At 33.3% G+C, this 26836-nt stretch overlaps 1 long non-coding RNA gene across 1 annotated transcript in view; it reads right to left on the bottom strand.

Annotated features, from left to right (window-relative positions):
* Nucleotides 1–5061: 5061 nt before the first annotated feature.
* The window catches only part of LOC105859097 (uncharacterized), an 80360-nt gene continuing 58585 nt past the window's right edge, over nt 5062–26836 (bottom strand). The window contains exon 4 of the long non-coding RNA XR_012920493.1: nt 5062–5359. This is a non-coding gene — a long non-coding RNA (uncharacterized LOC105859097). The remainder of the gene's footprint in view (nt 5360–26836) is intronic.

The raw sequence follows: 26836 nt of genomic DNA, 5'->3' as shown, positions 1-26836 counted from the left end.
AAGAATTTAATCCATATAAATTCAAGGTTATTATATTGACAGGTAAGAACTTACTACTGCCATTTTCTTATTTGTTTTTTGTTTTTTTTTGTGTAAGTCTTTTGTTCTTTACTTCTCATGTTTTCTACTTTGTGATTTGATAATTTTCTTTAGTCTTAAGCTCTGATACCTTTCTCTTTATTGTTTATATATCTGCTGCAATTTTTTGGTTTGCAGTTACTATGAGACTTACATAAAACATCTTATAGTTATAATCTACCATTTTAAACTGATAACAGCTTCTGTCACACACAAAAACTTGAGCTTACCCTCCCCCAACAATTTCTGTTTTTGATATTAAAATTTACATCTTTTAATATTGTGTATTCTTTAACAACTTATTGTAGCTTTAGTTATCTTAGATCATTTTGACTTTTAACCTTTACATTAGATATATGCATGATTTACACACCACCATTACAATATTGAATTATTCTGGATTTGGCTATATATTTACCTATACCAGTGAGTTTTATACTTGTATATGTATTTATGATACTAATTATCATTCTGTTTCCTCCTTCATTTCTAAAGAACAGATTTTCTGTGTAAAGTATTTTTTCCCTACTAGTTTTTCCTCCAGCACTTTGAATATATCACCCCATTCCTTCCTGGCCTGTAACATTTCTGCTGACAAACATGATCATAATCTAGTGGAGAGTCCTTTATATGTGATTTACTGCTTTTCTCCTTCTGCTTTTAAGATTCTCTTTAGTTTTTGAATTTTGACAGTTTGTTTATAATATGCCTTGGAGAGCACCTCTTTGAGATCCTCCTGTTCAGGTTTTTTGTTTTATTTTGTTTTGTTTTGTTTTTAATTTCTCTTTTGATTTCTTCTTTGGCCCATTGGTTGTTCAAGAGCCCGTTGTTTAATTTCCACGTATTCGTGAACTTTCAAGTTTCATAGATCTGGATGTTCATATTTCTCCCAAGACTTGGAAGTTTTCCTAAATTATCTCATTAAATAAGCTTTCTGTTCCTTTTTTTCTCTCTTCTCCTTCTAAAACTCCCATAATGCAAGAATTTGTTCATTTTAATAGTATCCCATAAATCCTATAGGTTGTCTTTGCTCCTTTTCATTCTTTTTTCTTTGTTTCATCTGATTGAGTCATTCAAAAGACCTGTCTTCATATTCACAAATTCTTTCTCCTGCTTGATTTAGACTGATGTTGAAGATCTACATTGTATTCTTTATCTAATTGATTGAATTCTTCAGCTACAGGATTTCTATTTGGTTCTATTTTATGATATCTATCTCTGTTGAATTTCTTATTCAGATCATAAATTCTTTTTCTGATTTCACTGAACTGTCTACCTCACGGAATTTCCTTAAGAGCATTATTTTTAGTTCCTTTTTAGACAATTTGAAAATTTATATTTCTTTCAAGCCAGTTACTGAAGAATTGTTGTGTTCCTTTGGTGGAATAAGAAAACATGTTTTCTTGTTTTTCACATACTTTGTGCCTCTGTATTGATGTTTGTGCATTTGGTGGTAAAGTCCTATTACAGCTAATTTCTGGCTGATTATGTCTACAAGAAAAATTGGCGGAAATTTAAAAGGGGGAAAGAAGAGAGAACGCAAGGTATTCTCCCAACCTTCTTCCTCTGCACTGGGGGACAAGGGTGGCTTCAGTTCTCACCAGACAGACTGGCCTGGGGCTCAACTCTTGCTGGGTGACTCTTACTTTTAAGCACCAATAATATTGCCTCATCCTGTTTTCCGTCCAGTCTTGTAGTGGTCATGTCTTCATATGTTTGTTGATCAAGGAGTTACCTCGCTATCTTCTGTCTGGTGTTCAGTATAATCTCTGCATCACATGTATTTTTTAGAAACTCTTAAAGTTGTTTTTCTGGTTAGACCCCAGCTGATATAGAGAGGATTTTTTAAAACTTATTATTTTATCATCCTACCTGTTGTTTAATTATAGACATCTATTTCCTAAATTCAGAAAAAATAATCCTCATCTTGATCCAAGATAGGATAGGTGATAGATATATTTTTAAATTTATGTTTACATTGGAGTAAATCTTTTGATTTGGAATTAACCTTTACGCTGTTATTAATAATCACAAGGGAAAAATCCTGAATTTTATTTGTATAATATTTGTTTTATCTTCATTTGATTTAAATTTACATTAATATAATAGTGCAAATAAAGTTACCCCTTTGTCATTCTTTCTCTACTACTTGCTTAACTATTTTACAAGCGTGTTCAGGAGACTCATGATTTAATCTTGGCCAACAATCCAGAGTTGCAAAAATGAATAAGGAAGCTTTTAAATAAGACTGACACTAATTCTAATTCTTGCAGCATGCCTGTGCTTATTATGCTCCACAGACTTACATAGCTGATTTATCAGGAGTCCCTCTGCCCCTGCTCCAGTGGCAATGAAAGAACTCATCACAACCTTCATTGTTTTTGCAAGGTTTTAGAAACGAAAATACATGATAATGTGGAATTTAAACATAATGTATCTTTTTTTAGATGAAACAGATTTCTTTCATCCACAGTGAATATTTTAAAAAATGGCATGTATTTTTAACAACCCTATACTAACAACCCTATACCCCATTATTTATGTTACTCTCTTAGAAAAATGATATAAAATCAAAGGACACTGTTTTTGTCTTCCTTGCTATAACTTCTGCAATATTAACAATATGATATTTGCTGACTATGTCCCAAAGGAACTACCAAAAAAAAAAAAAAAATCCTAAGGAATACCCTACAGAATTGTCCCTTCACTCACCAACTTGAAATTGTTTTCTGCCCTCCATGGTTAAATATTTAAAGCGTCGCTGCTATATAAGAATCATCATTGTGTTAATTGTTCTAATTATAGACTATCTTCCATATTTTCCAACACTACATGTTACTTTGGCCAATTAAAAATTTGGATTACCCAGCAGTTACTGTTTATGAGGTTGATGGTTCAATTGCACTGTCATCTCATTTTACAATTCAACTTTTTAATTTAAGGCTATCAGATATCAGAATGGAATGTGAACATATCAATAATCTAATCAGCTTTCATTATGCCATTAGGTGTTTAAAAGAAATAAAAAAATAATGTAGTTAATCAGAAGTCTTACATTTTGTCACAAGTTCTGTTTAATGGCTTTTGTGAAGTATTGCTTCCATTCTATTTCCAAAAAGCAATAAAGCAGAAGTTGTTTTTACAAAGCAGATAAAAAATTGATTCACTGGCACTGGGTATTTTCCAAGTGTAATGCAGTATTTCCAAACTGTTACATATGTAATAATGGCATTGGTGTTTAAGTAAGCATTTCATTAAATGGGTTGATTTTATTTCTAAAGCTAGGACCGGCATCACTAAATAATGAAGTAGTGAGAAAGTATTAGTCCTGTAATTTTGTGTTAAAAAAGGTCACCACTCATGAATATGTGAATCTGTCTATTGAAGAGACAGGCTAAGTGTTATGCCTCATCTATATTTATTTCACAAAAGTAAAGTTGATTTAAGTAGTTTTTAAAAAAAAAACAGTATTAATAGTAATAATGAGTTGTACATATAACTTTTATTTATCTATGAGACAAAAACTATCATAAATCCAGGGTAGGGTGGTTCTCACATTTTCAGATTCAACCATATTTGCCTTTATTAAAATCCTATTCTTTCTCAGAATCACCCTTTAGCATTTATGGATTTATTTCTAAAGTAAATAGCACAGAACACAAAACTTATCATTGCATTCATTTCCACTTCTTTCTAATTGAAATGAGTATAATGTACATTTTTAAATAAACACTGATAAAAAGTCACACATTAGAATTATTGATTTAAATCCCATTATTTCATTGGGTGCTGGTCAGCTGTTAGAGGGAGGTAAACTCACAACTAATGGAGGCAGAGCACGCTGTATAAGGGGAGGACATGCTTGTAGCTCTGGCTTGGGCAAGGCAAAGGCATTACATGTAACCAAAATGTACCTCCATAAAATTCTGTAACCAAAAAAAAAATTCCACTCAAACTGCCTCATACTATAAGTGGTAGTTGTCTTTAAACAATAAAGATTTTGGAATGATTTTCAGAAACTGAGAGGTTATTAGCTGGAATTTTGACATTAAACCTTCTAAATGTAGGAAACAAACAAAAAATGAAGGAGAGAAGAATTCAGATTACATAAAATAATATTATAAACTTTTATTTATAATTTTTATGGACTATAAGAGGAAAAAAAAAAACTATTCCAAATCAGAGTTACAGCTCAATAGTAAGCCACTTAGAATTATCATAGTAAGGCAATAAGAATAAGTCAGTTCAAATTCTGTTCGTGCATTGGATATTAGACTTTGGCCCACAGGATAATCAAACTCAGGAGTGTATCTCTACTGAGATTGCCATGTGCTGGGCAACTATGAATGCCAGGCGTTTTTTAAAAAATTGCAAAGGGTATCTGCTTCCCAACAGAAATGGCTTTGCTCCTTTTTTAATAGGATTGTAAGTACCATCCACCAAGTCTTGCCACCTTTTGAGTATATTGCAACTCGTCAAGTGAATAAGGGAAAGAGGGTTCGCTTAAGTTCTGTCTGGTTCATTTTTCCTAGAGCACTGGCTTATTTTATTCTTTAATCCTGCTGCTACTCCGTACCTTAACCTGCTCAACCAATAAGGTCAAGAAAAATTATTCCAGAGAAATAAAGAATGTAAAAGTCATGGTTTAAAAAGGGCAGTACATATACTGCTTGTAAAGTCTTACCTCACACTGGGCTCAATTAAGAGAAAAGCAAATGAAAGAGCAGCTAATGAATAAGTATCTCACCTCAAGCATGAATTCTTCAGTTTGAGGAATAACCCCAGAGAGGTGGCATCCTCTGAGCCCAAACAAGGTGAAATAACATCTTTAAAAAGTCTAATAATTATTTTGTAATTTAATTTCAACAATTATAAGCCCCTTAGGATAATGTCACCTCTAGACAAATTTTTGACGTACGTTAATGATTCCATTTCACACGTAAATTTGTATTTCACTTCTTTTTCAAATTAGAGTGTATCAAATGCAATTTAGGAGATTTCTTAGTCCATTTTTTTCTCATACCATGCCAGAGACTCCTGTGGGTTTTGCTTCGAAATCCAGGCCTGGAGGATTGCCAGCATTGAGGTCAACTACAGTACAGTTCAAGCTTCACTTTGGGTTCAATGGCAGCAACATTTGAGTACAGAATTGTGTGTGCTCACAGCTTGAGTGGATGCCCTGACACGAAGGCCTCAGATGGGGCACATTCCAGGTTTGGCTGCAGGCATAGAATCTCCTTCTCTCTAGCAGTGGTAACATCTGTTTCTTCAGTCTACTCTACTAAAAAAAAAAAAAAAAAAAAGGAAAAGAAAATTTTAGCACGATTATCAACTTTTGCCTTAAGTTTTTGAAACCTTCTCTGTGCAGCTGTTTTGCTTTTTGTTTCTTTATGGATAATTTACCTTCATCTTCCATTTTTCCCATAGGGAATTTACTTACTCATCTGTATATGTGCATTGAAAAGATCATTTAAAGGATAGGCCTTGAGAGTTGAGCTAAAAGAAACATGCAGGAAATTAAAAGAATGTATAAGCTATTCAGATAAAGCAGATCAATTAGACTGGCTGAATTAGTTTTTTCTAAACAATATATTCTTTTCCTAGACAATAGTCATTTTCTCACTATTTTAGAGGGGATTTTGCTATTTGTTCAGTTTTTGGACCTGATTTTAGAATGTGAGGATTTTGTCATGCAGTAAATTATAAACATTCTCTCTCCATTTCCATTAGATTTAGGTCAAGAGCCTTTGTCTGGCATCTGCCTTATCACAGATGCTGCTGATCTGAAGACAAATTAGCTAACGTCATGTCTATGAAAAAGGCCAAAGTTTTGCCGGCTGACAATATGTAAATATTAATATACAAATTATAACCAATTCTTTATGGGACATGTTATAAAATAGGTTATTTACCACTGCTATGACAGTGTCAGATCCAATCAAAGTAGAAATGAGTTTAGAAATAAGTACAACAGGAAAGATCTTCCAGTAATGGCAGTGTGAGGAAGTAAAAAAAAAAAATCTATAAAACTGGGATACATTTTTAAAAACAAACAGTTCAGGGTTCAGGAAATCCATTAAAGGCAAAGAAGTAATTGAAATGTGTTTGTTCTGGAAAAATTGCTGAACTTTGGGTAAATACGTTGAGAATCTATAGGATTCTTGCAGGCAGTTGATCTCTTTCCTCCAGCTCAGTCATGAGGCAAGTCCTCAAGACCACTGGTTTTGCCACTATAGAGACTCATTTGCTTTGGAGTAAAAGACAAAAAAAAAAAAAAAGTGCTCAGCAGTTTTGTCAGTCACAGTAGTAATCTTGGTGGTAAGTAATTGGGGGAGTCTAGTGGCTGTTGGAGCCATCAGTAGACTAGAAATATAACAAGGAGATAATGGCACTAAAACAGAAATGCAGGAAATTGGTATGAAGGCCACATATCCCTGGCTGTCTCTTATGCATGTGCAATGGGGAGTACCAACGCCCAGGCGATCAAGGCATGCCTGGTCTTATTAGCAGTTCACTAGCTATACAGCACAGAGGCAGCCTCTAGGAAGATAGGCTTGGATATTTTTGTAAAGAGTTTTGAAGAAACACAACTAAGCTGAGATATAAGCTGTCATACACCACAGGGACCACAGGGGCTGCAGATGCCTCAGCTTTAGTTCAGACAGGCAAGTTATTAATGTAATGGAAAGGAAGGAAGGAAGGAAGGAAGGAAGGAAGGAAGGAAGGAAGGAAGGAAGGAAGGAAGGAAGGAAGGAAGGAAGGGATTGATTGGGGGGAGGGAATGTGCCAGGGAGGGAGAGAGGAGAAAAAAAGAAGAAACCAAGAAGAGAGAAAAAAATAAAGGAAATAAGAAAGAAAAATAAGCAAACAATAAAACTAAAAACCTCTCAGAGGAGAAATGTCAGAATCCAGTGTTGCTACAATATAGTATTTACAATGCCCTGTTTTCAATGAAATTTATCAGAAGAGCAAGAAATATGGAAATTATAGCCCAAAGACAGAAAAGAAAAAAAATCCATCCACTGTCTCTTAGGGGACCCAGTGACAACAAAGATGACAAAGCTGCTATTACAATTATATTCAAGGAACTGAAGATAACCATGTTTAAAGAATCTTTAAAGAATGACAATGAATTTTGCACTGTAAATTGCTGGCAAATGCTTTACCGTCAATAATGTTGCTTTAAATTGTGCCCCTCCCAACATGCCTGATCTCTAAGCAAAAGGAGTGAGATATATCCAAACCAGTGAACTTTTTTTTTTTAATGTTTTTAATTCCCTTTTAACCCAGTGTACTAGGTCAATCAGGAGGCGGGGCAGGGGAGCAAAAATATATATTTATTATATATATTATATATATATGTGTGTGTGTGTGTGTGTGTGTGTGTGTGTGTGTGTGTTTAGTTGGCCAATTAATTTCTTTCTATTTTTAGTAGAGATGGGGTCTCACTCTTGCTCAGGCTGGTTTTGAACTCCTGACCTTGAGCAATCCGCCTGACTCGGCCTCCCAGAGTGCTAGGATTACAGGCGTGAGCCACTGTGCCTGACCAGTTCTAATTCTTTTAACAGCTGTAGCAAGGGCTGCACAGTACAAATCCAAAAAAGAGCAGGCTCATTTTTGGGAATTTCAGTCCTATATGTTCTGCCCAGTCCATATCAGTTACTAAATACAAATCCTAAGTAAGGAAGTAACTTTTTTTCCAGGGAGAGTGGAAGGGAATTTAAAAGGCATCAACTTTTGACCCAAAACATCTTGCCCTTTTACTGATACAGCTCTCCTTCTCCCCCATCTTCCGTGAAATAAGAGGGATCATTCCTAGCAGAAAAGGAGCATAAATGCAACTTTGTATCTCACTAGAGAATGAAATGAGAACACCTTTGCTATGCCATGTGCTTTGCAGTTGATACCATCACGTTTGGACAAGACAACTTAGCGCAAAAACTTGAACATAAATTGTTCAAATCAAAGCATATTATTCTGATCATTTGCTTTAATTTTTTTTCTTTTCCTTTTTTTGAATTGGGGTGGGAGGGAAAGTACTGTGCCCCAAAAGAGAGTGTCCGCACTAAGGATTTAGAAACACTTTGGAAGCTCATAACCTCACCAGAAACTGCCTTTAGCCACACTCCTGATCTTCTAGATGAGTAATAAAATGATGAAAACAGGTTCTTGGGAATTAACCCACGTTATTTGAATTTGCTACTTTTTTTCAACATTCTATGTATCTTTAAATTTCTTGTTGTGGAATCATTTTCTTGCCAAATACCTTTGTCGAGCAAAATTATTTGCCTCATGGGAGCTCAAATAAGTCAGCTTTTTGGTGAACTTAGTGGACTTTGGTGAGTTTGTAGTTCTACTTTATATCCCTAATGATAGATTTTTAGAAAATCTATCTCCTAAAGAAAATCTACTCTTTTTTCTGATCAAAAAATTCATCTTTGGGATAAAGAGTTATGTGTCCACAGGTTGTCATAGTTCAGGACGTCAGAGGGAGGTAGCCTGGCACGTGGATTCTGCCCCTCCATAGCTGACGGATTCCAGCAGAAGTGTATTTAAGTTCTTCAGTAGACAATGCTAGGGAAGGAAAGCGGTGAGGGTAGGTTGGGTTAGTAAGATACAGGCTGCTGCATTTTAACCACTGGTTTTGGGGGAGGGGTGTCTGGAGACAACAAAGTCACTGTCCCCTTTTTTTGAAACAAAACAAAGGAAAAAAATTTATTTTGTTCAGTAAAAATGGTAGAGCATCCCAATGTCCTTAGCCACAAGTGACGAGTTCCATTAAGAAGTGAAAAATGGGAACTCAAAATTTTGAAAACATCTGGGGAAAGGGAAGATTAGCCCTCTGTTAATTGGCAAATGTTCCAGTAGGACTCTGTTTTTGGTGGGATGTGTTATGTTTGTATGTGCACATATATGGACCAGAGTCTCTGCTGACTTCATAAGGTTCGGAAGAGATGGTTGGTAAATCTTGATTTTTGTTAATTTATCTCAATAAAATCCCACTAGGACAAAAAAAAAAGGTGACAATGACTCAAAAATTATAATAATGCAAGAATTATTAAAAAGAAAAAAAGGCAGTAACCAAAATTTGTTCTCTCTAGGTAAGGGGCAAGGAAAAAAAAGGAGCAGCCAGATCTAGACAATAAATAACCAGCTAAATATGACAGAGAAAAACAACTGTGGCCCACCCTGACCCATGCCAATTCCCACACTGGGCTGCTATCTGGAAACTGCCAAGTAGGAAGATGAAATTTTCATCCCCACTGAATGGTAATGAATCCTTGTTACTGTGGTGTTCTTAGAGACAACCTGGCTTCATCCCCACCTGACAGTAATGAGATGCCCTCCCTCTCTAAGCTGGGCTGGGGCTAGAGGATGCCAAGTTGAGTCAGAACATTCATCACTGCCCAGCAGTAATAAGACTACCCCATATTTTAAGTTGAGGCCATATGGAGAGCAGTAATGAGGCACTCCTGCTCCTCCCAGCCAAGGAGGTATTACTGGAGGCCTAGTGGGGTTGCTGAAATTTCAAGCCCCGTCCAACAGTAATGAGTAGTCATTCAAGGTTTCTGCATCCAAGGTGGAGGCTGGGTGTGGAATTTGGAATTATTCTCCTTGTCAGTAATGAGTTAGTGTCCCCCCACTTTCCCTGCCAGAGCAGTGTCAAAACAAAAAACTCACAACTAAAATAGAACATTTAAATAAGAACTAGAATTTCATAATGTATACTGAAAATATATAGGTTTCAATTGGAAATACTCATGATATCAAAAACCAGGAAGATTTCAAACTGAATTTTTAGAAAAAGCAATCAATAGATGCCTACACCAACATGACAGAGATGTTTGAATTAGCAGCTGTCAGATATTTTAAAGCAATAATCATAAAATTACTTCAGTAAGCAATTATAAATATAATTGGTACAACTAAAAGCATGAAAAGAAACTATCAGCAAAGAAATAAAAAAAAAAGTACCAAGCAAAAACTTTAGAACTGAAAAATACAAAACTAAAACAAAAACTAAATGGATTTAGCTCAACAGAAAAATGGAAAGAACAGAGGAAGGAATCAGTGAACTGGAAGACAGAGAAATAAAAATTAATCTGAACAGCAGAAAAAAAAAACTGACTGAAAAACAAAAAACTAAAATGTGAGACTGTAACAAAAATTAAACTTTGAGTTGTTAGAGTCTCATTACAAGGAGAAGAGAAAAAGGGTGAGACTGAAAAAGTACTCAAAGAAATAATGGCTGAAAACTTGCAAATTTGCAAAAACATGTAAACGTACAGATTCAAGGAACTGAGTGATCTTCAGACAACATAAATTTAAATATATCCACACCAAAATATATTGTGGTCAAATATATGAAAATTAAAGATAAAGAAAACATGTTGAGAGTAGCAAGAAAAAAATATCCCATACCTATAGGAGAAAAATAATTCCAATGACAGTGATTTCTTATGAGAATCAAAAAGACTGTGGTATAGCATTATTTTTCTTTCTTTCTTTTTCTTTTTCATAAGAGATAGGGTCTTGCTATGTTGCTCAGGCTGCTCTCAAACTCCTAGCCTCAAATGATGCTCCCGCCTCAGTCTCCCAAAATGCTAGGATTATAGGCATGAGCCACCACTCCTGGCTTAGCACTTTTCAAGTGCTGAAAGAAAAGGATTTTCAAACCAGAATCCTACATTTGGTAAAAATATTCCCCAGGAGTGAAAGGGAAATCAAGACATTCTCAGAGGAAATAAAACTAAGAGACTTTGTCACCAGCAGACCTATTCTAAAAGAATAACTAATGGATTTTCTAAACTGAAAATAAATGATAAAAGAAGGAACATTAAAACATTTGAAAAACAAGAAAGTGCATGGTAAGAAAAAAATAGGATTAAATAAATAGACTTTTATTCTCCTCTTGAGTTATCTAAATTATATTTTATAATAGAAGCAAAAATTGCAGCACTTCTCTGGCTATGGTTTGAAATGTATGTAAGAATTGTGTAAGATAATTATATTATAAACTGGGAGGCAAAAGGGTATAAAGGAAAGTAAAAATCTTACACTTCATCCAAATTGGTAAAATGATGAAACCAGAAAACTTTGATAAGTCATGTATGTATAATATATAGACTAATAACTAAAAAATGTATGCAAAGAAATGTACTCAAAAACACTGTAGAGAAATTAAAATGGAAAATAATCCATGGGTAGGCAGGAAAAAGAAGATAGAAAGATGAGAAAAAGAGAGGAAAAACCCCTCAGAATACACACAAAAATGTCAGACATAAAACTAACATACATACAATTACATTAAATGTAAAGAGCCTAAACAATCAATTAAAAGAATTTAGCCAAATGTATTAAAAAAACCTAAGTCAACTAATTCTGTCTGTGAAAAATTCACTTCTGTGTAATTATGTAGGCAAGCTGAATGTTAAAGGATATCGAAAAAGTGTATTACATAAATGAATAAAAAAAGCACTAGCAGATTTCAAATCAAAGACCATCATCATCAAAGACAGAGAAGGACATTACACAAAGATAAAAGGGTCAATCCACCAAGTAGACTTAGCAATTTTAATTGTGTATGCACCAAATAACAGAGCTGCCAGATATATAAAGCAATTTGATAAAACTGAAAGGCAATATAGACAAATACATAATTATAGTTAGTGATTTAAATACTGCTCTCTCAACAACTAATGGAACAACTAGAAATAAAATCAGGAGGAATATAGAAGAGCTTAACTACTTCATCGCCCAAAAGGATCTAACAGAAATTTATAGAACACTCCAACCAGCAACAGCAGAATACATATTCTTTTAATGTACCCACAGAACATATACTTAGACTATATTCTGAACCATAAAAGAAACCTTAAGAAACTTAAGAATCAAATTACACAGAGTTTTATTCTCTTATCACAATGAAATCAAATTAAAAATCAATACAGAATGACAATAGGATTCTCTCAACACTTAGAAACTATAAGCAACACTTTTCTAGGTAATCCATGAGTCAGAGAGTAAGTCTCAAGAGAAATTTAAAGAATAAATTGCACAGAATAAAAATCTAAGAAACAATGTATCAAAATTTTGATACACTATTAAGCAGTGCTAAGAGAGAAATGTGAAACACTAATATAAATTATTAGATAGAAATTCTCAAGTTAATAATCTAATATCCTAACTCAAGATCCTAGACAAAGAAGACAAATATAAGCCCAAAACAAGTAGAGTGAATAAAATAAGCAGAAAATAATAAAATTGACAATAAAGAAACAATATAGAATAATCAATAAAAAAATAGCTGGTACTTCAAAAAGTTCAATAAAATGGGCAAATCTCTAGAAAGACTGATAAGAAAAAAATGCAGAAGACACAAATTGCCAGCATCAGGAATAAAACAAAAGATTTCACTACTAATCCTGTAGCTATCATAAGGACAATAAGAGAATACTATAAAAAACTCTTCACACATAAATTCTACACAGTAGATGAAAGTGACCAATTCTTAGCAAAACACAAAATACTATAACTCCCCTGACATAAAATAATTTTAATTGTCCTTTATTGATTAAAGAAACTGAATTAACAATTAAAACTCTCCAAACAGAAATTTCCAGGCACCAATGGTTTGTCTGGAGAATTCTATAAAACATTTAAAGAATAATTAACATTTTTTTCTACACAATCTCCTTTTGAAAACAGAAGAGGAGGGAACATTTCCAAATTTATTTGATAAAATTCCTATTATTCTGATACCAAACCAGACAAATACAGTACCAAAAAGAAAAAAAGAACAAGAAAACTATTGACCAGTATCACTTATGGATATAGACACAAAAACCCTTTGCAAAATAACAGCAAATATAATTCAGCAATATGTGAAAAGAATTATATGCCATTGCCAAGAGAAGTTTATTCCAAGAATTCAAGGATTATTCATTGTTAGCAAATCAATCAATATGATCCACCATATTGATTTATAACATAAAGAAAAAAGATCATATCAATATCATATTATATCAATTGATACAGTAAAAGCATTTGACAAAATTCATCACCTATTCATAATAAAAGCTCTTAGAAATCTAGGAATAGAACATGATAAATGAAAAAGAGCATTTCCAAATAAATAAATAAAATCTATAGCTGACATTATATTTAATGGTGGAAAACTGAATATTTTCATCCTATAATCAGGAGCAAGGCAGGAATGTCTATTCTCCACACTCTTGTTCAACATAGTGTTAGAAGTCTGAGCTAGTGCAATAAAGCAAGAAAGAAAAATGAAATGTATGTAGGCCAAAAAGGAATAAATAAAATTATCCATATGACATATTTATTGGTACAGAAAATCCCAAGGAATCTTCAAGAAAACTCTCTAAGAATTAATAAGTTCAGCAAGGTCATATAATATAAGATAAATATACAAAAATCATTTGTGTTTCTATATTTTAATGACAAACACATGAATACCAAAATATTGTAAAGATATAATATTAATCGCAATCACTCAAAAAACAGAAATACTTAGGTATAAATCTAAAATAAACAGGTATAAGACTTGTATGCTGAGAACTATAAAATTCTGATGATAGAAATTATGGAAGATTTAAATAAGTGGAGAGAGAACATTTAAATATTTAATAAATGTTCATAGATTTGAAGACTCCATATAGTCAATATGTCTATTCTACCCAAAATGACATATACAGGTTTAACATAATTTCTATCAAAATCCCAGAAGATATTTTTATATGTATAGATAAGAATATGTGAAAATTTATATGAAAATTAATAGAAACTAGAATGGCTAAAACAAATAGGAAAAATAATAAATGAAAGATATTTGTGAAGGATATAAGACTGTGTAGTACTGGTGGAGGGATAGACACACAAATCAACAGAAGAGAATAGGGACACAGAAAGAGACCCATACAAATATGCAACTGATTTTTGACAAAGTTGCACAAGCAATTCAATAGAGGAAGATAGCCATTTCAATAAATGGTACTGGAGCAACTAGACATACACAGATTAAGAATGTTAACATCAAAATAAGTCTTATCTCTATACAAAATTAATAACTCAAATGGATTATAGATTTAAATGTGAAACAAAGTTATAAAAACTTTAGAAAAAAAATTAGTTGAAAATCTCCTTATGCAGGGAAACAACTGCAGAGCCTACACTATCTGGAAAGTTATTACTCTGTGGCTGGAAGAAGGGGACACAGCAACCTATGCATCATTGTTCAAATCCCTGTCCACAAGTGACACACATCTGTTCCCATGTCATTTGCCAAGACAAGTCATATGACCATGCCAAACTTCAAGAAGGCTGGAAAATATATGCTACCCACTGGCCTGGAAAAAAAGATCAGAAATTTGTTAAGTGAAACCAATATGTACCATATAACATTCCAGATATATTAAATGGGCAGCCATCAGATTACTGCTAAATGTGGATCAGAACAAAATAATTCAAATTAACATCAGGGATTTTCATTAGGCAATGAATAGCTATATCTTAGAGTAATATTTAGATTTAAGGCTGACACAACTCTCTCTTGCATAGAAGATTTAACACTGGAATACAGTGGTCAATAAATATTGAAAGTTATAACTTCCAAATCTCTATTATCTAAATGCTACTTGACAAGCCTACGCATATTATAACAATTAAGATTTGGAATATCCACTGATGATAAATGAAATCAGGGCAAAGCATAAGCAAATTGCGTTTCTCATTTGCTTTAAGTTGATTATTTTAGCTTTTGTTTCATAGGGTGATGTTTTCTGAACTATATGGAACATGTAACATCTATGCAGGAGAGAGAATTCTGGAGAGCCTTTTCTATATTATGTTTTTTGAAACAGTAGTCCAAATGTCCCAATCTGCTCAGGCACGCTTAGAAAATGATGCACACCCTACACCCCACATAAATAGTCATGGTGCCCATTAACATATTCAAATATTTGAGAATTTCTATAAAATAGAAACTGCTGGACACATAAAATATGACAATTCTTTCTAGGTGTTGAGTTTATGTTAATTCCTTTTAATCCCTAAAACTTCATGACACAGGTGTATAATTGCCCCCATTTTATAATAGATTTGTAATAGATTTTACAAAATCTATTACATTCTATAAATTTCTATCAGGGAATTTCTATTTCTCTTTGAGGGAGTTTCTTTAAACTTAAGAAAGATTCAATGTTGCTTGAGATTTAAGATGAGGCTAAAATTGGGAGAATAAATATTAGCTTCTGTAGTAGAACTTAAAATAGACCATGGTACTGTGAGAGACCTAAAATGCATTGTCTGATGGCTTAAAATAAAACTTCCTTCCTATCCCTGCTGGTCTGAATTGAGCACCAATTAATCACCACTTGGGATTATACCATGGGCCGAAAATATTTTAAGGCACTGTAAAGTGAGGTAGAACTGCTGAAATTCTTCTAGTGTATATGTTTTAGATGAATAGGTAATTGTTGATTTGAGAAAACCGTGATGTTGGGCTTAAGGGCAAGAGGTTCAAGGAGTAAATATCAACTGCAAAGGAGGAGCCGTAACAGCACTCTGGAAAGTGGTGAGTGATCGGGGATCTTAGAGTAATGTCTAAATTTAAGGCATAGAAAAGTAGAGAAAAGACCAAGATGTCTACGCAATGGTTCTTAGAGCCTTGGCATGTTTCACAGGTACCTAGATAAGTACATTGAACTTGCTGTCTCTCCCTCTCTTCCTTCACAACATACTGTCCTTGTCAACTTATATATTTTTGGGGTAGAGCCCAGACTTCAGAATTTTTAATACTAACTGTTCTCTAAATTTTCAGAATCACTATTTTGTAACTGTCAAAATATTGTCACGAAGAGTCATACTATAAAGACTAAAGAAGACAAATTTTACAGTTTTATTTTGTGTTTTAGAATGGATGAAAAGTTCCTCAATATTCTTTGAGCTATGGAATCTTTGGTTCTAGTTTAAGAGTCCTATCCCAGTAGATTTTCTCAGGCTGTTCTAGAAGCCTGAAGGAATTTTGTATCAAAGTCTCATTTTAAATGTCTTGCTTTCATTCACTTTTTGATAAAAGAGTATTTATCTACATATAGTAATTTGTTCAATATCAATAGGAGCTTTAAAGCAATGATGTATAACTAACAGATTTTGATTGACAGTGCATGGCAAATTACATTTTCTGTTCCACAAATGTCAATGAATATTCAATAAGCAAGGGAAGAAAAAAATGTTCTTGAAGAAAAAAATATATAAAAAAGTAACAAAAAATATCTCTCAATATCACTTTAATGTTTGAATGAAAGGTATAGTCAACTACTGAAATCTACTATTTAATTCATCATGATTTTCCAATTAATAAAAATTTGAATTTATAGAAATTTTACATATATTTTCATGTAGGCAAAGAGCTTAAACACTAGAAATATATATTCATGTAGAATGTTATTTGAAAAGAGGATGCATAATAGAAATATTTGCATACTTTAAGTTATGAAACATGTATCACATATGCATAAAAATATATAAGCAGAATTGAATTAATTTTGATAAATATTAATTTCTAAATTAGAATTGATGACTAGGAATTCATAGTATGCATATATCACATAAAAGTGTAATTAATGGCAAATATGTGAAAAAGTGAAACATATGTCTTGATATTTTACTTGCATAGGAGACAGATATTTCCTTTTTAGCACAAGGATTGATTTTTAATGCTCAGAAAGGATTTCATTCTCATTTCATGTTTACTCCAAGCCACAGATTTTGTGAATTTGGCTTTCTTTTTTATAGCGGTAGTCTCCTGAGATCCTCTAGGAGAGGAAAGCAAATCACGAGTTAATATTTAGACTTGGGCATTCTTCTGATTAATGGAAGAGCCAGGACATGGTCTCCTAAGGCACCTTTTGCAATTTCACAGGTTTATTCACAGCCAGACATTTGAAATCTTCATAAGCAATTGTAACTCTGATTTTGGCAGCTTTCACTACATTTACTTGTCAAGTCTGATACTCACATAAGTGCCTCACTGCCATTAGGAACTTTAATCCATTATAATGATCCTTTCTTATTTTTTTTTTTTTTCTAACATGAGGTAAAATGCTGTCAATGGTAGCAAGGAAAAGCTATGTATTCTGGGTTGTTATTCCTCATTTTAGAAAAATAGAATAATAGAATTACAGTTTAGGCTGCATTGGCTAGGCATTATTTTAATGACTTGAAGGCATATGCAGCTGATATTGTTATAGAAATAGATTATAACTTGCCATAGACATGGAACATTTATTTTCCTGGGATAAACAATGATATGATTCATCAGTTAGAGACAAAACAAGAGAGAAAAAATATTCTAACAAAAGTTAGATAATGGTGGCATGGTATACTTAAGAAGATTCAATGTTACCCCTTAACCTTCATCTATTTTGAGAGTTACCATTGCAAGCTTACTATAATTACAGTGTTTTATAACCTCAGCTACTTAAGATAACTGACATAACATTCCTTATGGACTTCTAAACTCTATAGTCACCAAATATCCTTCTTATAGACTCGGTATTACCCATTGCTGGAAATGTAAGCAGCCATACATCAAATCTTCCATGACAGAATCGAGTCAGTCATCCCTGCTCTTCAGTTATGTTAGTGATCCTTCCTTTATAAACTGGTAAATGAGTCTTTTGGGTATTCCATGTTTACCTGTATTGCTGCTGTAATTTTTTTTTTTTAATGAAATTGATTCATAGCTATTTGTACTCATCTCTGTGACTCCAACTTTTGGGTTTTGAGGATTTGGAGTGCTGTTCTTTATACACACGTGAGATTAATTATGTAGTCTGTCCCTATTGACCACACTCTTTTGGGGCTCTGCCCATCCTGCCTGTCTAGATTTCCCTCTTGCCTTTTAGTGCTATTGATAGCTACTGACAAAAGTCTTACATATCATGGTAAGATTCTCTTGCCTTCAGTTTTTGGACCATTTTTAATTGCACCGTAGGTGGTGGTATGGGCTGAATTGGGTGCACTAAAATTTATAGTTTGTCTTAGCATCTAGTACTTTAATCCATTTTAATGATCCATTCTTCTTTTTTTTTTTCTAACATGAGGTAAAATGCTGTCAATGGTAGCAAGGAAAAGCTATGTGATTGTATTTGGAGGCAGGGTTTTTAAGGATGTAATTAGGTTAATGTGAGATCATTAGGGTGGGTCTTTTTCCAATGTGGCTTATAAGAAAAAATATTAAGGCATAGACATACCCAGAGGGAAGACCATGAAAAACATAGGTAAATGAAAATGTCCATCTTCAAAGAGAAAGAGATCAGAAGAAACCAACCCTGAGGACATGCTGATCTCTGACTTCTTACCTTCAGAACTATAAAAAAATAAATTTTTGTTGTTTATGTCACTCAGACCATGGTATGTTGTTATGGAGGCCATAGAAAGTGAATACAGGTGGGTTCACCCAAATAAATACAGTACATTGAGAACACACATTGATCTCTGCTCTACCCCTCCCCTCCATTAAACTCAAACTCAGCTTAGGGGAAGAAATTATGTACATTCAAGGGCAAGAAGAGTAAAAAGGGGATAACTGCTGATAAAAGACAATGACAAAGTGTTGCAAAACAAATGAAGAACTATTAATTAATTTAGTAGAACATATAATAGAAAGCTGAAACTTTCTATGCTGCTTAGCAGGAAGATAATTATAAGCAAGCCACTTTGGGCTTAAGAATCCAGGGAAATTCAGATATTTTGTTTAGTGGAAAGCAGATGTTGGATATGAGGATAAAAAAAGAATTGTTTGAAAACCAATCTTCAAATGCACAGTTAAATTGGACCAGATTCCTTCTTCTACCCTTGCACAGTCAGAAATGATATTAGAGAATTCCCCTTTGGAGAAATTGAATGGGAGATTTCCAAGACTTGGAGACATCAGGTATAAGGAAAGTTAAGAATAATGGCTGAAAAGAAGAGATTAAGAGGAAGATCTACATTTTGATTAGTGAGATTCTTAGCACCTTGTCTCATCTTGACTCTCAGGTAATTAAAGTCAGGCATATCTATTCTGGCCCTCTAGCAGGATTTTGAAGATTTTTTTAGTACCTCAAATATGAATGTTAAATATGAATGAACAGTCAAGGGTTATCAAACTGTAGAGAAAAGCTTTTAATGTGAAAGACAATAATCAGAACTAATAAACAAATATGTAAAATACATTTTAAGGGACACAAAAAATACAAACAGAAAAATATTCAAAGAACTTTATATCTTTAGAGAGAAAAAAATGTAACATGAATCCATTTTTAAAAGAAAAGGATATTCAGAGAACAAAAAGATGATATGATCTCGTATCTAGAAAATCCTAAGTATTCCTCCACAAGAATCCTAGAATTCATAAAGAAATTCAGTAAAGTCTCAGGTTATAAAATTAATGTATATAAATCAGTAGCATTTCTACAAACTAATAATAGCTAAGCTGAGTATCAAATTAAGAACTCAATACCATTTACAACAACTGAAAAAAAATAAAATACCTAGAAAAACATTTAATGAAGGAGGTAAAAGATCTCTACAAGGAAAACTACAAAACACTGTTGTATGAAATCATTGATGACATAAACAAATATAAAAACTTCCCATGACCAAGGACTAAAAAAAATCAATATTGTTAACGTGCACATATTGCCTAAAGTGATTTGCAGATTTAATGCTGTTTCCATCAAAACATCAATGTCTTTTTTCACAGAATTGGAAAAAATAATTCTAAGTTCAATATGGAATAATAATAATTTAAAAAAAAGGCCCAAAAGGCAAAGCACAAAGAACAAATTTGTAGGCATCACATCCCAACTTCCAATTATACTACAAGGCTGTAGTAACCAAAACAGAATGGTTTTGATATAAAAGCAGACACATAGATTAATGAAACAGAATAGGGAACCCCAAAATAAAACCATATATCGACAACCAACTGAGTTTCGAAAAAGCAGACAAAAACATACACTGGGGAAAGGATGCTCTATTCAGTGAATGGCACTGGGAAGATTGAATACATACATGCACAAGAATGAATTTGTACCTTTCTCATCATATACAAAAACTAAATCAAGATGGATTAAAGACTTAAATGAAAAACCTGAGACCTAAAAATTTTAGAAGAAAACCTAGGAAGAGCTCTTCTAGACTTGGGCCTTGGCAAAGAATTTATGAATGAGACCACAAAATTCCATTCAAGATGGATAATAGAATTAAACCTAAGGCATAAAACATTAAGAATTCTAGAAGAAGATGTTGGGAAGACCCTTTCAGACATCAGCCTAGGCAAAGAATTATTGAAGAAGACTGCCAAAGCAATCACTGCAACAACAAAAATAAATAAATGGGATCTGATCAAATTAAAAAGCTTTTTCACAACCAAGGAAACTATCATTAGAGCGAATAGACAGCCTACAGAATGGGAGAAAATATTTGCTCTCTAACAGCCCTGATAAAGGGCTGGTAACAAGAATCTATCTAGAACTTAAAAAAAAATCAGCAAGAAAAAAATCAAACAACCCCATCAATAAATGGGCAATGGAAATGAACAGAAATTTCTCAAAAGAAGATGGAATAATGGCCAGCAAACATATTTAAAAATGTTCAATATCTCTAACATTAGAGAAATGCAAATCAAAACCACAATGAGATATTACCTAACTCTAGTGAAAATGGCCTTTATCAAAAAATCCAAAAACAACAAATGCTGGCGAGGATGTGGAGAGACAGGAACACTCTTACACTGCTGGTGGGACTGCAAATTAGTGCAACCTCTGTGGAAAAGAATTTGGAAATACCTCAAAGAGCTAAAAATAGAAATATGATTCAATCCAGCAATAGCATTATTAGGCATCTACCCAAAAGAGCATAAAACATTCTATTATAAAGACATCTGCACCTGAATGTTTATGGCAGCACAGTTCACTATTGCAAGGATGCGGAAACAACCTAAGTGCCCGTCAATTCATGAGTGGATTATTAAAATTTGGTATATGTATGCAATGGAATATTACTCAATTTTAAGAAACGACAATGATCTAGCACCTCTTATATTTTCCTGGATTGAGCTTAAGCCCATTATCTGAAGTGAGGTAACACAAGATGGGAAGAATAGGCTCCACTGGCACTCGCCATCAAATTGGTACTGACTGATTAACACAATGGTGCTCACATGGTAGTAATATTCTCCAGGGATGGGGGTTGGGGGGAAGGTAAACTCACAACAATAGGACACGGTGTGCATTGTGGAGGGGAAGGACAGGCCTTTAACCTATGCTTGGGAGAGGCAATGATATAAAATGTAACCAAAATATTTGTACCCTCGCAATATGCTGAAATAAAAAAAAATACAACACAAACAAATATAAATAAATGGGACTTAAACTAAACAAGCTTCTGCACAGCAAAAGAAATAATCTACAAATAGCTAACTTAGAGAATGGGAGAAAATATTCACAAACTATACATCTGACAAAGGACTAATATCTAGAATCCACAAGAAACTCAAACAAATCAGCAAGAGTAAAAAAAATAAATAAATAACATGCCAAGATGTTGGCATGGATGCAGTGAAAAAGGAATACTTTTACCTGTCGATGGGAATGTAAATTAGTACAACCTCTATGGAAAATAATATGGAGATTCCTTAAAGAACTTAAAGTAGACCTGCCATTAGATCCAGCGATCCCGTTACTGGGTATCTAGACTGCTCCTCCCCACAAAAAACAAGTCATTTTATTAAAAAAAAAATGTATGCTTGGTCATACAGATGGGTATAATGGACATTGGAAACTCAGAAGGGGGAGGGGAAGAGGGGCATGTGTGATGAAAAATTATCTATTGGGCACAATGTACACTATTTGGGATGATGGGTACACTAAAAGTCCTGATTTCTCCACTATACAATGCTTCCATGTAAGAAAAAAACATTTTATCTCCCCCAAATCTATTGAAATAAATAAAGAAAAAACAAAACAAAGAGTTTAAACTTTTAGAATATTTAGAATACCAGCTGTAGTTTTTTCCTTAGTTCTTCCTTAAAAAAAAAAACAACAACAACAATAGCAGTAACAACAACAACAAAACCCCCACACCTAACTGTATATATTACTTCCTTGGGGGGAAAAGGATGACATAATTGTGGGCCTGGATTGCCATAATAGGGTAGTATTTGTGGTTTGTCATCTCTCTAATTGTTGTAGGTTTATATGCTTGTATTATTCCATCATAATTTGCTATAAACTCTTTATTAATAATGAAGAAACCAAAAAAGAGAATAAAAAAATAAGAGCAGAATTGTAAAGCTTAGAATATGAGAAGATAAATTTGAAAAAATATATCTTAGAAATTGGAACAAAAAATTAAAGATATGGAAGGTAGAAGAAAGAAAATAAAGAAAAAAGGAAATAAAATTATAGCACAGATATTTAAGTCTTAACATTTCTTATTTTCCACAAAGTAAAACATATGTAAGGAAGAAAATGATAAATAAAATTCCATACTTAAAATTTTTCAGAACTGAAAGGAATGAATGCAAGCATAATCCATATCAAGGAATATAACATTCAGCTTTAATCACAACAAACAATGTGAGTTTACAAGCTTCCAGGATGATAAATATGAGGAAAAATAAATATAACATAGCAATCAAAAACTTGACCCTGGAGTATGGCAGAAGCCTAATAGCAATATTGGAAGGAAAGGAAACAATTCCTTTAATTTCTCAAGGATTTAATTTTCAGATATACACTCAAGCATATTAATAACCCTCAAGGATTATTATTTTAAATCTAGTAATTCTAAGCTGGGCACGGTGGCTCACACCTGTAATCCTAGCTCTCTGGGAGGCTGAGGCAGGAGGATCGCTCAAGGTCAGAAGTTCAAAACCAGCCTGAGCAAGAGCGAGACCCCCGTCTCTACTAAAAATAGAAAGAAATTAATTGGCCAGCTAAAAATATATAGAAAAAGTTAGCTGGGCATAGTGGCGCATGCCTGTAGCCCCAGCTACTTGGGAGGCTAAGGCAGGAGGATTGCTTGAGGCAAGGAGTTTGAGGTTGCTATAAGCTAGGCTGACACCACGGTACTCTAGCTCGGGCAACAGAGTGAGACTCTGTCTCAAAAAGAAAAAGAAAAGAAAAGAACAGAAAAGAAAAATCTTGTAATTCTATACTCAGCCAAAGGGTGTTAGAATGATTCAATATTGTAATGTCATCCAACATGAAAGACATGATGATTATCAAAGTGTGATGTTAGACTAAACTGCAGAGTTTACCAAGGAAATGGCAATTGTAATACTGCTGGTTCAAGTGTAAAGTGGAAGAGGAAATGCTGTGAGGAGCTTGGAGAAAGCTCTATTGTTAGCCTCACAACTCCTCTATCCAGGGAAAGAGATACCTTCTCAAACTCAATGCTAGTAACTGAGGGATTCAACTTAACTACTGCAGAGATAAATATATGTCCTGTGCAGTAGGAGGGCATAGAAGCATGGGATATGTCTCCCACCCAGAAGGTAGAATATAGGCAGAAAACTGAAGGTTCACCCAAATCATGAAAGATTTTCTACAGAAAACTAGAAAGTCTTGGAATCTTCTTACGAGTGTTGTTTACAGACAATTTTATTATAATACCTCAAGAAATGAAAAAAATCTTATTAACAGCAGTGTTACAGGTGTTTACAGATATCCTCCAGGTAAGAAGTTTTCTATCATGTTCTTCCAGTACATTCGATAATTTCTAAAATATGGGACAAACCCTCTTTTGATGAAAACAATGTTTGAATATAAATGTAAGTGACAAGAAGTTTGTACTTAAATTGACACTTGCATCCACATACATAATGTTCTGTTATTCCAACTGGGGGTTGGGGATAGGGAATGAAGGATTTAGCCATCTGGTTTACCTTTCCAGGTATGTGCATAGAAGAACATTCATATGACATCTTCAATGATGTTTATTTGTGTTTGTTAGTGTGCTTTCCTATTTTTATCTTTACTGTCTATTTCATTTTTTTCTTTGCTTGCCAGAGTGCCATTTTTGGCTTCTCTGAAGACTCCCTAAGCAGTCATTCCTCCAATTTTGTCATGCTATAATACATACCTATTTGATAGGTATGTGAGACATGAGAATGTATCTATGGCTCTAGAAAGGAATTGTCTAAATCCGCATGAATCCATTCTAATGCATGAAGTATTCTATAACAGAAAGTAAAGTATTAAACTTGGTAAGTTAGTACTATTTTCTCGTTTCTACTAACTTGGGTACCTGGTTAGATGTAATAAGGGCCCTTTGCTGTAGATTTGGTATTTTTGGATGCTCAGATAACTATAATTATATACTCCTTCCTCAACATTATGAAAGCTAGTCTCTGAGGCAGACTTGCTGATGTACTGCATACTGATTATCCTGTCACCCCAGACTACATTTTTTCGTTCTACTATTCTCATTGCCATTTCATGCTAAAACGTTAAATGAGATGGTGAAAAAATATAGATCTTCTGAATGCCTTTCTATATCCATGAATTTTCTCCTTCTACTTTGGAGCCTTATCCAGTGACTGTTAACTTTTTTAGTCAGCTAATAACATGCATAGAGAGGGCAGCCAGCACTTTTCTATTCTGTGTGTGTGTGTTTTATTGATTTACTTATAATCCACTCTCTTTTAGCTCTGTTGCTCTCAGAAAGGAGGAGAAAATTAGTTGAAAACACAAAAGAAGACCTGGGTAGCAAAAAGCAATGTAGAATGTTTGTTTTAAAATATTTTAACTCTATAAAAAACAAACAAAAAAAATTATTATAAATATTTTCCAAGTAGAAAAAAAGTGGGCAGCAGATACCTTGAAATAAAACAGTAAAAGCTTTTTATATGTATGTGTATATATGTATTTATGTGTATATATATATATATATATATATATATATACAGATATATATATATATCCATGTGTAGGAAACAAAGAGAATCTATACACTTCTTTTCATCTTTGTACATTTGTTGGGAGAAAGAAATTTTAGAGAAATGAATGTGGTGGTTTCTAGGATTAACTAACTTTATTAACAGCATTTGATTGACTTCCCTGGTGTTCAAGCAAAAAATTTATATCAATAAACATGTCTGCTTTATTGATTTCATCTTAAAATTACTAAACATATGAAAAGTAATCATTGCTGTATTTTCTAGTTTTCTTTTATATACTCTGATTATGCTCATTCAAATAATAGTACTGAAAAGTAGAAAACTATATCAACACCAGTTTTTTGGTTTTGACATTGAACCTTTCAACTAAGTCATAGCACTCCACAATTTTGAATTCTTGACGTCCTTATAAATCTTTTCCATTTCCTTTTCATATCTTCTTTCCATTCTAAGAAATTCTTCTGTATTTTAAACTGGCCATATACCTCCATTTAATTATTCATAGAAAAATTCGAACAACTATTTTGAGAAATCAATAAGGAAAATTAAAAAGATAATGAAGATTGTTCTCAAAACAATGTACTTATTTTAATAAAAAGAGCTATATTGTTAAATAATATATTTTGATATGTAAAAGGCATGAAAATATTAATTCTATACAGAGTTCAATAGTTAATAAATAGTTCATATTTTTGCTAACTCAACCTATATGATCTTTTATTATGCCATATTGGAGAAGAAATGGTTTGAGACAGATTCTTTCTAAAATATTTATGATGTTCTATTATCCCTCCTATTCCTTTTCCATTTCTCAACATCAACTTTGGATAATTTATTTATGTATTCATTTGTCTTATACAAATGTTAATCTGTTACTATATATTAAATCCTGGATATAATTAAGTATAAGACGTAGCTCTTATCCTCATGGAACTTATTGTCCAGAGAGGTATAAAGACAAATAAGCACATGTTTACAATATTAATGAGAAGAGGAAATAAGGCTGATATAAGAACATGTAAGAGGTATGAATATGTCTTGGTAGGTCAGAAATCTTATAAGAAGAAAGAGGTATACGAACATACTTTGGAGATATTATGGGTTTGGTTCTAGACCACCACAATAAAGTATCACCATAAAGTGAGTCATATACATTTTTTGGTTTCCCAATTCATAAAAATTATAGTTACACTATACTGTAGACTATTAATTGTGCAATAGTATTACATCTAAAAATGTACATAATTACATCTTAATTAAAAATACTTTATTGCTAAAAATGCTAATGATCCTCTGAGCTTTTAGAGAGTGGTAATCTTTTTCCTGGTGAAGGGTCTTGCTTCGATGTCGATGGCTGCTGCTGATCAGGGTGGTGGTTGCTGAAGGTTGGGGTGGCTGTGGCAATTTCTTAAAATAAGACAACAATGAAGTATGCCACATTAATTGACTCTTTCATGAAACATTTCTCTGAAGCATGCAATGCTCTTTGGTAGCATTTTGCCCACAGAATGACTTCTTTCAAAATTAGAGTCAATCCTCTCAAACCCTGTACTTCTTTACCAACTAAGTTTATGGGATATTCTAAATTCTTTCTTGTCATTTCAACAATGGTTACAATATCTTCATCAAGAGTAGATTCCATCTCAGGAATATACTTTCTTTGTTCACCCATAAGGAACAACTCTTCATCCATTCTAATTTTACCATGAAACTGCAGCAATTCAGTTCCACTTTCAGGCTCCACTTCTAATTCTAGTTCTCTTGCTATTTTCACATCCCCACAGT

Source organism: Microcebus murinus, chromosome 8, assembly GCF_040939455.1.
Source record: "Microcebus murinus isolate Inina chromosome 8, M.murinus_Inina_mat1.0, whole genome shotgun sequence".
In the NCBI taxonomy this organism is placed as follows: domain Eukaryota; kingdom Metazoa; phylum Chordata; class Mammalia; order Primates; family Cheirogaleidae; genus Microcebus; species Microcebus murinus.
Note: the sequence above shows the minus strand (reverse complement) of the source record. Positions and strands in the feature narration are given on the sequence as shown.